Below are 16,699 nucleotides of genomic sequence, written 5' to 3'. Positions count from 1 at the left end.
AATTTCTAGTATAATATTTTCATTTTAGTGCAATGTAATGATTATGATTTCCAAGCCTAATTGTCTTATAGAAGTATCTCTGGTCTCCTGAAGATTATGCCAATATTCTATGGTTTTCATAAGTCTTTCCAAACTAGAAAGGCCTTAACTATAAAATGGGCAGTAGATTTGTTGCTGTTTTGTAACAACCAACCTAAGTATCAAAAGGCTATTACCAGAAAATGACTAGTTCTTTGGCTGAGGTAAAGAGATGACTATTAATACCACAGTTACTCTTAAATGAATTGATTAATTCCATTCTACATAGTGCTTTATAATTTTCAAAGCACTATTATACATCATCTGTTAAAGAAAGATTTTAGGGAAACAAGATAATTGTTTTGGGGTATTTGAAGGGCTGTTATGTGGAAAGAGAAATAACCTTGTGTTCAGCCAGGAATTGGGACTGATGAGGAAGAAATTGTAGAGAAAGTGAGTTCTTCATCATTGAAATTCTTTCAGAAGAGACTGGATAGATCACTTATTTAGGAAAATCCAATGAGATTCCTGTTTATGTATATTAGTGAACCAGGTGACTTCTAAGCTCCCTTTCAATTCTTAAATTCTATGATTCCCAAAACCTCACTTGATGGTTACAGCTGTTCTGTGAGCAAGACAGGACAAGAATTTTTATCCCCATTTTACAGATGAGAAAATAAAAATGAAGGAATCTACCTGGCTAGTGTGAGATAGTTAAAAAGTGGCTAAACAGAAACTTAGAACCAGATATTCTACTCCTTATCTATTCCACAATTTGTTGTTGCCTCAGTTATTCTCAACACAACTAAGTTTTTTTTTAGCTGAAAAAAAGTTTGTCACACTTTATTTTCCAACTGTATGTTAGCCAAGGCTAGAAAGCAGAAAGTTCCAGGATTTTTTTTAATTCTTCTTAATGGAAGAGATATGAAATTGCATATATAAGGAAAGAAGGCTGCACAGGAAGTAGGGGGGAGAGGAAGGAAACTTTATTTCTAAACCCTTTTCATAATCAAGAATCTGTGAACTAATATAGAGAGAAACATGAAAATAATTATTATCTAAATATAATTTTGCTATATCAGCACTTTGTTGTCAAGCAACTAAAATGATGAAGGATATTGAGGTCATCCTATATCTGAGGTAGATATAAAGTGTGTCCCCCAAAAAATCTTAGCGCTGCTTTAAACTATTAAAGCTTAAATAAAGCTTAAAATTTAAGCTTTAATAGCTTAAAACTATACTAAGATTTTAGGGACACATTATATGTATTTAAATCTGTCTAGATTAAAAAGTTGTGGTTTATAAGTAGAATAGATATGATCTGAAAAATATACCTTTACCGGAGAAGAGACTTGCTAGAAGCACTAACAATTCAGACAGGAGAGTAAGAAAAGACAGCAGGAACCAAGACCATTGAAGCTAACTGATTTCTCTGATTTTCAAAGGGGTGATAGACTATGTTATGTTTATCTATCTCACATCAAATATATCTAGGTGGCTCAAAATGAAAGCCTCTTTCTTGATTGTTCTCAAAAGATCTGATTCCCCTTTTCTTTCACTTACTAGTTCAGGACCTTTTTACAAAGTACTGTCATACAAAAGACTATTTTGAATAGATAGTAAACCTCTTTATCAAGGTAAACAGAAAAAGAAATCAGAGGATTTATACAGATTAAAAATGTTTTAAAGAAGCAAATAAAAAAGTAAATAAGCTCTTCATTTGGGAGTAAGATAAGATCTCAGCTCAAACTATGAGAGAATGATTTCATAAAGGGGGAATCCGTTCTAAGCAGTATGAAAAGCTTTAAGGACTAGAAGCCAAAAGCATGATAAGTAGGTTTGGCACATCTTTATGTCTATAACTCTTGAGGGCAGGGAGAGGTGGAGAACTCTACTATTCAAAAGTTTATATCTCACTTTTCTCTTCACCTGTGTTGTCTCAAGGTCCTTTCTTAAAGTATATATTCAACCAACTGAAAGAAGTCATTATTCCAGTCATGCAACATTGAGGCTTAATGTTCTAGTTTATCGGGAATTGTGTTGTCTTACACACATGCTACTAAGGTCACAAATCCATCCTTCAAGAAAATCATGCCAGATTTGAGAATTTGAGAATTAAAATTTGAGAAGCAGGGTGACATTCCTCCTCTGAACTAAAACTTTTTTACAGTCTCTGACAAAAATCATCTGGGATAAGCATGAAACCCATAATGGTACAGAATCAGTGCTTTAAAATTGTAAAGGTGATTTTTCTATAATTATAAATAACAAAGAATTAAGATTTAACAGTATACAATCCATACTTTGCCTCTTACAAAAAAAGGTGCTATTCTTTATAAAAGTCTCCTTCTTTCATTAACTTCATCCCCCAAATTTTTTATATTATTTCCCCTTTCATCCTTTCCCCCTCATTCTAATAGAGGTGACCTTCCTTGTCAAAGCAAATTCTTCTAAAAATATCAAACACCTGACAGAACGATAATCATTACATACCTAAGTTACATACTCTATATGTACAATTCCTATACATAAATATCTGGAGTACATAGCAAGCACTCATAAGAAAACAACACAGGTTAATTAATAAAACATAACTGCAATAATAATACCATCAGTAAGCTTATATAAAAATATAGTTTCACTCTAAGAATTAGCATAATATGCAAATAAACAATGAACAAAGGAATTAATAGACTTTGCTACAAAATGAATATAAAATATTAAGTGACTATAAGAGCAAAATAATAAATAAGTATTTCCCAGATACTATAATTAACATGCACAAAAATAAACATAAGCAATTACTTGCAAAGCATATTGCACATGTGAAATCTCTATTGTCACCTCATATGTATGTAACCTGTAACCTGTTACATCATAGTCTGGCATATGATTTGATAGGTGTAGTTCCCTTTTTACTGAGTATTCTCTCTGCTCTAAAAGCCAAACTAGTAGATGTTGTAGGCTGATTATCAGAATTATTATAAACTTGTGTATATTTTTCTGGAATGACAACAGGATCAGTCTAACTATCAATATTTTGTTCTCTAGGGGTTGCCTCTGAATGCTATGAATCTCTAGAAATTGTCAGCAATTAAGACATTTCCTATAGGTTCAATTCCCTTACCCTAGAAAAGTACACACAGTCTTCACTAGAGCTATTATTTTCCTACTTTATAGCTGGGTCAGACTGTATTTGACTGGTAAACAGTCTCCTGTTCAGCATTTTCTGAGTAGAGAGTCTACCTGATTTCCCTATTGGCAAGAGGTGATTTTGATTAATAGACTTATTATGACACCTTCTGTTATCTGTAACTATTTTGTAAAGAGACAAGTTGTCCAGTATCTCAACTTTGCCTGAGTTAGCTTTCCATCAGATAGATAACTTGTGAGTTCTTTAAATGGCAAGGTTTCTCAACAGAACTCTGTCTCTTTGTTAAAGATCTTGACAAGATAGGCTAGTATCATACATCTTTTATTTCTGTCACAGATATTCTGAGCTGAAGTCATGACTAGTTGGTAAGATTCTTTCTCAACTGAGACATATTAAGTGTAAGTAGTTGTAATGTCTGCTTTATATGAGTTTCTAAAACACAAGTTATCAGTTAAACATTTTTCTCTCCCAAACATAGGCAGGTATAATGTATAGTTTCATTCCTTGTGGAATTGTAGGCATATATCAGAAATGACACATGTTGATATCACTAAGTTTTATATTTTGATTCAGTGTTATCAATATGTTCAAGAGGATGTAGTTGAAATGTTCAATCTGTGATTTTTCATGTGGGTTTTTAGTAGCTCTAGATTATTTTGTACTTGTCAAAACCAACATCTTCTGTTCTCAAAGTATCTCCTTTGTTCAGAGAGAATCCTAGCAAAGAAAGCATGCACTAAAAAGTACTTCTTCAAAAAACGTTTGGCAATAATAGATTATTTCTGGTTTCCATTTGGATAGTCATACCTGGTATTGATTATCCCACTACAATATGGCATTTTTACTACTGTAAAGATAGAATGGAAAAACAGGAACTTTCCAAAGAATTGCTGTTATTGATATTCTCCAAATCTGCAGTTGGTAACACCTGCGGCCATTTTGAGTCAATAAAATCAGTTTCTTTTTAGTTCCAAGGTATTTTCTTGACCCATATGGCCAAAGTCATAATGTAAGGCATTCGTGGCTATTGGACAGTATGCTCTGATTAGTTTCCAGATGCTTCTTGGTTCATGTAAGTTATAATTCATAGTCTGATATAGTATTCCACTGTATAGTTCTAACTTTTATCATTGACTTAGTAAAAAAATAACTCTTGCTGCCTAGAATTAAGAATCCCTGCTTTGCTTTTTCACTTTCAGCACTTCTATGTTTGTGCCAGTTATCTGCAGATAAATAAGACAAGATTAATTCAGTAAAATAAAGTTTAAATATGTATTTGGTATGTTGTCTGAGGAAATCCCAAGCCATCTACTTATTACAATCCATACTTTGCCTCTTACAAAAAAGGTGCTATTCTTTGTAAAAGTCTTCTTTCATTAACTTCATCCCCCAAATTTTTTATATTATTTCCCACTTTCATCCTTTCCCCCTCATTCTAACAGAGGTGATCTTCCTTGTCAAAGCAAATTCTTCTAAAAATATACTTGATCCCAACCCACCCTATCTTCTTCAAAGCACTAAATCCTCAATAACCACTCCAATTTCTAACATCATCCTGTCAGCGGATTCCCGCCCTACAGTCTTCAAACATTGTCTCCCTATCCTTGAAAACCTTTACTAGATCCCATTATACCCTCAAGCCTCAAGTCCCTCCATGCTAACTAATTTTTTTAAAGTTATTTTTTACTCAGTTTCTACTTTCTTCCCTCTCACTTACTTCTTAACCCTTCAAAATCTGACTTTCATCCTTATTACTCAACTGAAATTGCCCTCTACTAAATTATGAAACATCTCTTAATTGACAAATCTGATGGTGTTTTATCATTATTAAACCTTTTCATGTTATCTGCTACATTCAACACTGTTAACTAGTTTCTCCTCCTGTATCTCTTCTTAGGTCTTTTGTAACACTCTCCCTTCCTGGTTTACCTATCTATATGAACAGTCTCTTTTCATGGCTTACCATTCACATAATACTCCTCTGAAAGTGTTCCCTAAGAAGTTCATTCTCTCTCTCTCTCTCTTTTTCTCTCTCTCTTTCTCTCTCTCTCTCAAAGAGGGAAATTCTTCCCTCTTCCCCATACCTTTCTTACAAATTTCTCAAAGACATGCCATTCTTCCAATATTTTAGGAGAGTAACTTTGGCATTTTCTTAGACTCATTACTGTCCCTCATCATACATATACAATCAGTTGCCATTTCTACCTTCATAACTTCTCTCATATCTGACATTTCTTTACTTGTACAACTACCTCTTAGTTCAGTCTATTATCAGTAGCTCTCTAGATGATCTCTCTCCCTCAAGTTTCTCAACACTCCAATGTATTCTGTACACTACTGAAAAAATAATTCTCCCTAAGTGCAGATCTGACTATGTGACTCCCCTAATCAAGGAACTTCAGTGGTTAAACCATACCCTCTACAATTAAAAATAAACTCCTCAGCTTAGTTTTTAAAGCCCTACATTAGCTGTCTGCAACCCTTTTTTCCAACCTAATTGTGCATTAATTCCTCACTTACACTTGGTGATTCAACCAAATTGGCTTTTTCTCTTCCTCATTCATGACACTCTATTTCTCCCACCTCCATGCCTTTGCACTGGCTAGCTTCCAAGCTTGGAATGAACTTCTTTATTACCCTTACCTAAGATTACCTGTCTTGGTTCAAATTATGCCTCAGGCAACATGTACTGCATGAAGCCTTTGTGATCCCCCTCAACTACTAGTACCTTACCTCACAAAGAATATTCTCTTTTTGACTCTTTTTGATACATTTTTATTTACTAATGTTATATCTATTTTCTGTGTGTGTATACGCAGTAGATGCTTAATTAATATATGTTGATTTATTGATTAATTGTCAGAATTACTTTCAAATATTCTTCTGGAATTGTCACACTCCAAATCATTCTGGACAACTGCATCCATATTCATCTTATCAAGACTTTTACATGCTGAAATCATAATAGGCTAGTACTACTATTCATTCCTGGAAAACAGTCTCCAATTTGGCATTGATCAAAATATAAATCAATGGATTGTTCAATCTATCCTTGGAATTTTGTTCCATATACATATTTCTCAGTGATAATACTTTTTAAAACCAAGAATTCAAGCTTTTATATAGGGTAATGAGACTGACTGTCCATCAACCTTCTGAATTGAACGATTGGTGAATGGATTGGTGAATGCAATTGGTCTCTGGTAACTATCCCTCTCCTAGTATAAAAGAGTCTCAAGCCTTCCAGTTGGCAACTAGGTAAACAAAAAAAAGAAACATAACTTACCTTTGCATAAGCTAATATTTCTTAGAAAATCTCAATCTCACTTTGATATAGGCCAGGTAAAGATAGTGTTTGTAATTCATCCAAAGTCCAAATACTTTAGAGATATTTTTCTCAGATATTTATGATGAAAAGATTGGAAAGTGACAACAATTTGGGATATACTATGTAGGAGAGTTTTACAATTCATATTTTCAATTTTTACTATGCCCTCTTCACAAGATCCTATGACTAAAGGTGGAACAGATTATATGAAATTGACATTGGGGTTATTGTGACTGTTCTCAGAGCCCAAAATAGCTCTCTTCTCTGGCCCTGACTTGGTTTCCCAAAACTTAAAGGAAGAAATCAATTTTTGTATAATCAATTCTGTATTTCTTACATTTTACATTCAGCATATTAATGGTCTTCAGTTCTACAATGATGGACATATTAAACGTTCTTGCAAGTGTTCTAGTCTAGAGCCACCTCCATATCATGATGAAATATAGGAAGAGAACTTCATGTTAAAAAAAGCAGAGTAAGCTTTCCCAGAACTGAGCTCTTTGGTATCTGTTAACCGAAGCCCACTGGGACTCCAGGCCCTTGCACTGGAAGTGTGCCTGGTACCTCTTTGGTCTAAGCTACTTTGGACTTAAATAGCTAAGCTGTCAAACAGAATTTATGTTTGCATATGCATTATATAATGTATTGTACATAATACATTCTTCACTAATCCCTGAAGCTGAAAAACTCTTTCTTCCTTGTTAATCAAAGTTTTTATCCCAATGTTTCTTCCTAAATTCCCTAAAAAGTTTAACATGAGCAAAGTAGGAAAAGTCAATCTGGCCCAGAATGTTCACATAGCACTTCATTTTTTTTTCTTTCCAGTTCTTTTCCTATTGGGCCAAAACAGAAACAGAAGATGGAATTAACTCATTCACTGACTTAAAGTTATTTAGCTATCAGGTCTAAATATTCAGTGAACCTGCTAATTCAGGTCTATAAATAACAATTTTACCAAAAATATTTGGATATAGTTAAATATTCTTTCAGTCCTTGAATACAAATTAAGCAAATGATTTCTTTGCTTAATTTTCTATTTCAAATTACTTCTAAGCTTTCAAATCACCAAATAATGCTTAAGGTATTATTATTTGCCAAGAACTATTCTTTAGGAATATACACACAAAAATAGCTCCTTGGGGAGCTAACATTTTATTAAAGAAAGATCAAGTATTATCTGTTAATGAATTTATATTGTAAAGATTAATTTTTATAACACTATTTGTTCTTCTTAGGTATTTATTCCTAAGAAAGTTGTATTAATCTTCTTGCATAAATCACATATAATCCTTTTAATATTCTCCCTTTTTAGGATGAGAGTAGAGTTAGAAGAGAACTTATTTATCCTGAAGTCCAACTCCATCATTTTACAGATAAAGAAACTGAGCCCTAGAGGGATAAAGTAACCTGCCTAAAATAACAACTGTAGGTAATATCAAAAATAAGACTTAAACCCAGATTTTTGGACCCCAAATTCAGTGTTCTTTCTACTACATGCTACATTACCTTTATAACATTTACTTCAGAGCAAAATATTTTATACATATATATTTGGTTACAACTTTAAACTTATAACCCCCACTATCTTCAAGGTAACCTGATATTTGCAGAAAATAAAGAATTGATGATAGATGTTTGTTGATGTGAAAAGCTACATAAGATTTGTTGTGTTGGTTTATGAGGGCATGACATTCTTTGTATTCTAGGTTTGTTTTCGTTTTTAAAAAATATTTTAGAAGACTGACTTGCTAATAATATAGATATAATATTTACAAATGGGCTTCCTATTTCTTGCTTTTTGTAAAAATGCTTTAATCATGGCTTCTGGTCACTGATTTTCTCATTTTTTTCCTGTAGTTTTTAGATATGTCTTTAGCTTTGAGGTAAAAACTATATAGATTCTTCCAACTTCCCTCTATTATACTAAACAGGAGACTCAAAAGAGCATTTTCTTAACAAATTTATCTGCTAGAATATAGTGAGTTCCCTAAATTCTACTTATAATTATAATTTTTAAAAAGTCTTAATCCATGGAACACTGGAAATTGATAACGGACTAATCACATACAAATGAGCCTCATTCGGAATCTAGTCTCTTGTTTTGAAAAAATAAATTTGAGATAGCAATGGTCTCTGTGTTTTTGTTACCTTAAAAGAAAAAGGTACTGAATTTATGGGGAGTGTGCAAGAAAGTTTTCTCAGAAAAATCAAGAATGCTAGATTCAGACTCTGGGGACTCCAATTCTATAATGATGTTTTCCAAGTTGCTTTTGTTAACAATATTAAGAAAACAGATGCACTCTTTTTTTTTCTTTTCAAATGTTCTCAGACTGTTTTATGAAGATTTATATTTCACTGGGAATATAGAGATAGAGAATAATGTGATCCAAAGGTGGTCATGTTTTCAACTACAGCCTGAAGATTTCATATCTATTTTGCTGACTAGTTATTTGGAGTTGATATGACTAAAATTGTATAAGATCTTTTGCCTGATTTAAGGCTATCTAGGGCTAAACATCTGCATCAAAACAAAAAATTTCCACCAATTCAAATGTGTATGAGAAGATATACTTGTCCTGATTTCAGACTCCTTTTTCCAGCTACAGTTCTCACAAAACCTGGTTTTGTTACTTCTACCCAAAAACTTGGGGTCTGAATATTCAGACAGAATTAATATAAACCAAGGGATGAGAATGTCTCAATTTAGGTATATTATATCATGGACAAAATATTTTGATGAACACTAGTTCTAGTATTCTTCATTTGATACTCACAAGCACATTAAGATACAGATCTTATTCCCAATTTATAGATAAGGAAACTGATATTTAAAAAAGTTTTGTGATTTACCCATGATTACATGGATAGTCCTTTTTCATTTTGTTTCTACATGTTCTCAGTAATATCTTTTGTGCCATTCTTTGCAGATGAAAAACTCTGATAAGTGTTGTTGCCCAAATGCTACTATGCATTCTTCCCTTGAACTTTGGTTTACCTAAAAAAAATTTTAAAATTTAAAAATCATCAACACTAAATGCAATACAAAACACTTGTTTCTAGTCACCTCTATTAGTCATTTCCATAATGCTTAGAAAAGAGCATATAATCCCTAAGTACCTCTCTCCAGAAGGAACCAAGTGTTAAAAAATATGCTGAGAATCAAATCTCACTAAGTTCCCAAGGAAGATTCAAAACATATTAATACAAAGAAGGGACATTCTCCATGCTTCTCAAGATACCATGACTCCTTCCATATATTACCAGAATCACTTCTTATCCCAGTACTTAGCATAATACCTAGACATAATTAATATTTAATAAATGTTTGTTGACTGATTGCCTGACTTGCAATTATGGTCTGTGACTGCAGAATGCTGATAAATAGTTCAAGGAACACCAGCTTTCTCTGGCTGAATCTCTTACTATAGCCCTAATACAATCCCTATGTCACTGTGGCTAAGATGCTAATGCATTTCCATTCAACTACCAACAAGCTACTCTGTCTCTGAGAGCTATGAACCTTCTCATTTAGCTGCATTCTTGGGAAAGTCATTGTCCTCTTCATTTCCTCTTGTTCCAGCCCCTCTAAGTCATTCATGAGAATCATTTGTCATCCAGGTGTTTAATATATGAAGAATTACTTTACTTCACCATAGGGATTACTCAATGGATTTGTGATCTCAATCTAGAAATGCCCTCCAAAGGTGTACATTGCAACTCTCCTATGCCTGTCCATTCCATACAATTTCTATCTGTGTTATCCCAAAAGTTCAACATAGGGAGTTCACTCAAGGTGCTTGAAGCTTTTTTTTTTCTTTTCTTCTTTTCTTCTGATATCACTTACTTTTCTTCTGATATCACAAGGGTATCTACGCACCATTCTATTCACCTGCCATTCTTCACTCTTGCCAAAAGACCAACCCATTTTCTCTTCATATCATACAAATAAAATCTTTTACTTCTGATTTCCTCATTGGTTCTACATTGCAACTGGCTTACACCTACCACTAATTGGCACTTTACTCTATATTTAATAAAAATCTTTAGTTACCAGTATTCTAGCCAGGTCTCTCTGCCATAGGGAAACAAAGATAAAATGTTTGTATTAAAAAGATGGGTCTTTTTTTAAAAAAAAAAGTTTGGGTCAATTAAAGTTTTGGAATATGCTTCAAGCAATCCAACTGCCTTCTTTTCACTTCTGAGACCAGATCATTATCTATTCTTACCATAACTTCCAGATATGCATAATGTTGAGCAAGGTCAATAGGGCATCATTTCAAAAGTATATTGCAATCTGTGCTACAATAGATATACTTCATCCATTTGGTCTTCTTGTGTGGATAAACAGGACAAACTTCTTTGAGTAACTGCAAGTCTGTTACTGCTACAAAGTCTTAGGACTTGATGCGATCAGCACAATGTCATCCACAAAGGTGTGCATCTGAAATAGCTTATCATCCTCAGGGGATTCTTCTTCAACCTGTATTTTTCTCTGAATTTAGTCAATAGTCCATAAATATTTTTAGTCATCTACTATGTATCAGACACTGCACTGAATTAAATATACAAATAAGAAAAACAAAGTCAGCCTTCAAGAAATTTACACTCTAATGGGGGAAGACACACAAAAGGAGGTTGATTTCCTCTAATACAGTCATACTTTGGTGAATGTACTTAACCTTATTTTATGAGCACCTGATGCTTTATTATATGGCAGTCCCTGAACAGGTTTATTTCTGTTCTACATGTCCCAAATAATCTTGAATGATTTATGTATAGAAGACATTTTGTGGTGGTACAAGAGTCTGAAAAACGGCTTTTAGTTTCACTGAATCAATTGTTTTTCATGATCAACAAAGAATAAACACAATAGTCATTTAAATTCTTTACATCCTTCAGTCAAATAGTATATGAAAAATTAAAATGAATATACTTTAATAGAAAAGAAAAGACTTATAAGTTACATAAGAATCATTCCTGAGTCAGATTTCTCTGTACCATCAGGTCAGGCATTTAAAAAATTTAGGATAAGAATTTATAATATATATATATATATATATATATATATATATATATATATACACACAATTAATAAGATCAAGCCTGAATTGTTTAAAGAAATTACCGGAAAATTTTTTAAGATACTACAGAAATGACATTGTCACCAATTATAATAATTTCATTATGCTGTTAAACTACTGTAAATTAATTGCTACTATAAGGAGAACACAAGAGCCTAGAAAACAACTTAATTGAAAAAAAAACATGAATTATTTTGTCTATCCACTTCTTTTCTCTTAATCAATTCTGGCTCTTATATGTGTGTGTGTGTGTGTGTGTGTGTGCGCGCGCGCATCTATCTATATAGATAGATACGCACACACACATATACACATTATATATGTATGTGTATATACTCTTGTTTGGACTTTAATAAATGTTTACTGATTAACTGAACAAAGAGAATTGACTAACAAATGCCAAGCCAGATTAGAATGTAAACATATTGCAAAGAAAAGCATTGGACAACTATGAGTAATATGTCATTAACAGAGAGACATGGTGGAGGGTACATTCAGATTAAAGAAACCATGGCAAGATATTCAACTAAGCAAAATCATCAATAGCATTCAAGAATGAAAATGAAAAGATTTGAGACAGAAGTAAAATGGAGAAATCTTTCAAAAATCATTTCAGCAAATTGTAGCCATACTTGGACCTTAACAGCACAGTACCTGAGGTACTTATAGAAGAGTTAAAAAATGAAAACAAGAAAATTAGATAAATGTATCCAAATATTCATAAGGGGAGATCTGTACTGGGGGTGACACAATTATAGGGGAATTCAGGGGGAAGGTATCTGAATGTGGGGAAGATACCAAAAGCACAGAAAAATATCAAACATTTTTAATGCAAAAAAAAAAAGTAAGAAAATACTGTATCAGTAACTCATAACTGATTTGTCTATTCTTCTATCTACAAAATCACAGGTAGATTTTTCTAGTTAATGAGTAGTCTTTTCGTAGTCCCTGATTATTAATAATCACAATTAATAATAATTAACTTTTATGTAATGCTTTACTATATGCTAAGCACTGTGCTTAGCATTTTACCATTATCATTTCATTTGTTCCTCAAAATAAATCTGAGAGAGAGTTCTATTATAATCTCCATTTTACAGATTAATACAGATTAAGTGACTTGTCCAGGTCACAGACCTAATAAGTATATGAGATCAGATATGAAATCAAGCCTCTCTGACTCAAGGCCCAATATATCTACTAGATCGCCAAGTTGCTATTGTTTCATTGATTCTAATTTGCTTCAAAACTTGAATCATGTGCTACCTCCTGCATAATATTTTCTAATTCCTCCAACTGTTAATTCCTCTCAGTTCCTCCTTCAGAAAATTTGTTTTTCATTTATTTTCTTTATTTCCACATGATCATATGTGTAGATTGTCTCCCCTATGTATGACTCTCCTCTTGTCTGTCTAAGGCTAATAAAATGGAAGCCCCTTGAAAGTAAGAAATGTTTCACTTTTTCTTTGTATTCCTAGCATCCAATATATTATCTGGTATATAGGAAGCACTTAATAAATCTTTGATTGATCAACTGATTGAAAGAATAGTTCTTTGTTAATCCCAAAATATCTCAACATTTTTAGAACTAAAAGACTTAGAAGGTTATTTGGTACAACTTCCTGGATTTTACTACTGAGTCTCACAGAGATAAAGAGACTTGTATAAATTCTCCCAGATAGTTTGAGGTAATGCAAGTAATAAAGATGTTCTATGACATTTCTACAATATAACAGCTACCTAATATCTGCTTTTCTCAAGTTGCTTTTACTCACTCCCTCAGGTCATTTAAGGATAATAAATACAAGTAATTCTAAATCCTTGGATTTTAAAAAAATACAGTAAAATTCTTCCTCTGACCTTTGGATCACATATCTTTCATTCTCCCCCCAATAATGCAAAATGAAATATAATATGAAATGCTTCTTTGCCATCACTTTCATAATATGTTCAGGTCACTTCTATTGTGGTCTCCAGTTGTAATCCAGGGATTTAAGCTAAATTGCTTACCCCAGAAAATCCAGGCTTTAGATCTATTCTCTGCCTTTCTTCTATCCAGAGAAGGTAACTTGCCCAGATAATTCTCTCTGGATTGTACTCTGCTGAATTTAACAAAAAACAGTAACATAATTCATTTCAAAAGATCGATTGGTAGCTATGATTTTCCATTGATGTCCATGTGCTTATAACTCTTCCTTACCTTGTCTTGTGTACTTCTGCCCAGGTATTTCCAAAAATCCTCCATAGAAAAACAATCCAGAACAGTGGCAATTCCCTCCTGATTTGACTATTTTAAGAATATCAGATGAATGCTTAGAATGTTATCCTAGTTCTTGGGGCATGACTGACTCATCTCCTCTTTTTAATGAAATATGTCACTGATGATATATTTTCTATGACATTTCTTGAGGAATATATTGCACTTAGATACTCACTATGAATCTTTCTATTGTCCACCAGGTCACCTAAAACATAAACACACTCACATAGATACACACACACAGACACACACACATGCAGACATATCAAAACTAAATATAACACATTATGCTTGTTTCATCTTGTTCATCCTTTTAGAACTTTTTTATAATCTAACTGTCTCCAGCACTATCTTATCTACCCTGCATTGTTATTTTCTATTGAAAGGTTTTTAAATCCATCAGATATTAGCATATATAGGAATTTATATTTCAGTTAAACATTGAGTTTAATTCTAATATGTTGATAAAGGATCATATCTCCAAAACCAATTCAAATAATTTGGAGATATCATTCTGTTGAAATGATTAATTATTGGCCTAGTAAGACAATCATCCCTACTAGTCTGGGTTTTATATCCTATTCCAGTATTCCCTTTCATTACTCTCTTTCATATACCATTTTTCCTAGTTGGAATGGACCACTTATCAGTCTATCTGTGTCTTTGTGTCATCTTGAATAGATGCTACCTTCTTTTTGTGTGGCCATTGCTAGTGCCTATTAATACAGTTAGCCAATCAACAAACACTTAGTAAGCATATTTTATCAGTCAAGAACTGTATGAAACTCTAGTTTCTTAACTCAGAGTATTTTGTTAGTACCTCTCCTATACAGTAATCAATTTTAATTAGTTATTTCCCAGATACCTTCATTTCCTTCTTTTAACGAAATTACTAGATCAGTTGTTCAAGAGAATGCTATAATCATGACACACCTATATTTCAGTAAATAATAATAATAATAGTCTCTATGCATATCTTTGCATAGAAGATGGATAAATGTGGACTAATAGAAAATTTGGGCAGGTTAAGAATTAACTGTATGACTGGAACCCCAAAAAAGGAATTATTAATAGCTCAATATGAAGTTGAAAGAAGGCAGATTTCTAGTGGATCTGCCCATGTTTTTGATCCTGTACTATTCAACATTGTTATGGAGGTAAAGGAATAAAGTGCATGCCTATTGAATTTTCAGATGATATTAACCTAGGAAGATAATTATTTGGGTAACAGAGGTAGGATTGAAAAAATTTATAACAGGTCAGACTATTCAGCTGAATTTAATGACTGAATTTAATAGAAATAAATTTAACATATACTGAGATTCAAAAACCCAGTTGTCTAAAGACATAATTGACAGATCAGGGGTAGACAGCAGTTTAAATAAGAAAAATTAGTAGTATTCAAGTTCAAAATAAGTAAGTAATAGTATGTGGCTGGACAGAGGGAGAAAGAGAGAGAGAGAGAGAGAGAGAGAGAGAGAGAGAGAGAGAGAGAGAGAAAGAGAGAGACAAACTTATACATCTTAAGCTGCATTTAAAGTCATAATGTTTAGGGCTTGGGGAAGTGATAGCACTGCAGACTCTCAAGTATTATCTTCTTTCTGACTGACAAGTTTTAGAAATTTATTGATAAATTGGAGGGCATCTGAACTGAAAATAAAAGGATTATAAACTCATGTTTCTCGTAGGGGATCTAGCACTATACAGTGAATCAGAAGGAGCTTTAAGAGATAGGATAGAGAATTCATTCAAAATAAATATGAATAGAAGAACTAATTAATTATTAACTAGATAGGGTAAGTCCTTATGTTTAATAAACTAAGGGACTCATAGAAAGATGGAAAAGTTCCCAAGAGTTTATTGTCTAGTTGAAGAGATAAAACCAGTTAAAAAAAAAAAAAGTTAACTACAATGCCAGAACTCTAATCATAGAAATTTAAAGTATTCTTCTAAGGGGAAAATAAAACCTGAAATTTGAGATCAGCACTGGAAATATAGGAAAAATAAACAAAAACTCATTATGCTTTGCATTATGCCATCCTGCAAAGTCATTTTCCCCAACAAAATGGCTTTTATTTGGAACCATGCTCTTCTTCATGGTCTCATATATCCCTTACTTAGTTGAGACACAAATTGGAAATTATACATTTATCTGAAAAAATAGACCATGAATAGAATACAGAAATATTATAAAGAAATAGTCCCATTGATTTTCCCATGAATTAATAAACTGGTATATAGCTTGGGAGCAACAATCCAGCAATTGCATTTTTTTTTCCCAAAGAGATATAGATTTATAGTGCTAAGCATATGATAGTGACCCAAACTTGTTAGCCTTTCAGTAGCAATCTATATATAAGGCTTAATTATAAATTTTCCTATTATCCAAAGAGTAAGAACTTAGACATATTTCTTAGATTGTGATAATTATAGAGATCTTCTTACTATGGTAACTCAGTCATTTCCTTTAGACTTTGAGATATACATAGTTCCAGCTCCAAACTCAGCAATCACAATCTGAAAGTTTTGTTTGGTAGATTCAAAAGTACTTTATGAAGTTTTAATTTATGTAATATCCTCAATATTTAGATAGATAAATAGATAATATCTCTTACATAGCATGTTAAAATTTACAAAGTGCTTTATAAATGTTATCTCATTTTATCCCAACAACGATCCTGAAAAATCAGTGCTATTATTATCACCATTTTATAGATGAGGAAACTGAGGCAGAATTTAAAAGATGAACTGAGAGTAACAGCTATTAAATGTCTAAAGTGGGATTTGAACTCAAATCTTCCTGACTCTAGGTTCAATAATTTATCGATTGCACCACTTAGATACCTCTAAGAAGTAGT

General features: G+C 32.6%; 1 protein-coding gene across 1 annotated transcript in view; it reads left to right on the top strand.

Moving 5' to 3' along the window:
* The window catches only part of DLGAP2 (DLG associated protein 2), a 733,602-nt gene that overhangs the window by 628,850 nt on the left and 88,053 nt on the right, over nucleotides 1-16,699 (top strand). The window lies entirely within an intron of this gene.

This window comes from Sarcophilus harrisii, chromosome 2, assembly GCF_902635505.1.
Source record: "Sarcophilus harrisii chromosome 2, mSarHar1.11, whole genome shotgun sequence".
Lineage (NCBI taxonomy): Eukaryota > Metazoa > Chordata > Mammalia > Dasyuromorphia > Dasyuridae > Sarcophilus > Sarcophilus harrisii.
This window is presented reverse-complemented; position numbering and strand designations above follow the sequence as displayed.